Source organism: Uloborus diversus, chromosome 6 (genome assembly GCF_026930045.1).
Source record: "Uloborus diversus isolate 005 chromosome 6, Udiv.v.3.1, whole genome shotgun sequence".
In the NCBI taxonomy this organism is placed as follows: domain Eukaryota; kingdom Metazoa; phylum Arthropoda; class Arachnida; order Araneae; family Uloboridae; genus Uloborus; species Uloborus diversus.
In genome coordinates, this window is record NC_072736.1 from 33,120,208 (window position 1) to 33,120,901 (window position 694).

Genomic DNA, 694 nt, shown 5'->3' on the forward strand with positions numbered 1-694 from the left:
TCCCACTTTCATTCTAATTATGTCACCGGGTGAAGTTTTCCACCAGTGAAGAAGTGTTTTTATTTTTTCATTATTTCTCTCTCTCTCTCTTTCCTTGCTTTCGAGCTCTGTCTTGTTTAAAGCTGCGACCGAACAAGATCTTATTATTTTTATTTTTGCACTGGAGGTGCGCACCGTACCACGTTTTTAATTTTACTGTTTTATTCTGGGACTTGTAATGGCAATTTGCTTACGTAATGGAATGCTGTAGGCTCGACCTATGTTCAAGGATAGAAAACTGAATTTTGTTTAAAATCTCTGCACCGCCCCCCCCCTTCCCCAATGGGAAGGGGAAAAGGTCATTAAGGTTTGCTTCCGTTTTTGTCTTTTGATTAAACTATTAAAGGATACAAGTTTGTCATCCAAAAGGAAATTTTCGTTGCGATGGTATTTTTCAATTATTTTTTGACTAGGCATAAACTAAAGGATCATTGGGAAATCATTCCCAACCTGTTTGTTTAACTGCACTTCCATCTGTTGTTATGCTAGACCTTTCAAATTATTGTAATCATTTTTTAAAAAATAGCTCTCTCTGATTAACATACATTTAAAAAATCGTCAGCTTTGACCATTTCGTTTGTTGCTTTTTAAAAGGCATTGGATATTTTAGGATATTAATTGTAACAAGGATGAGCTTATTATAATTCGTCGATAA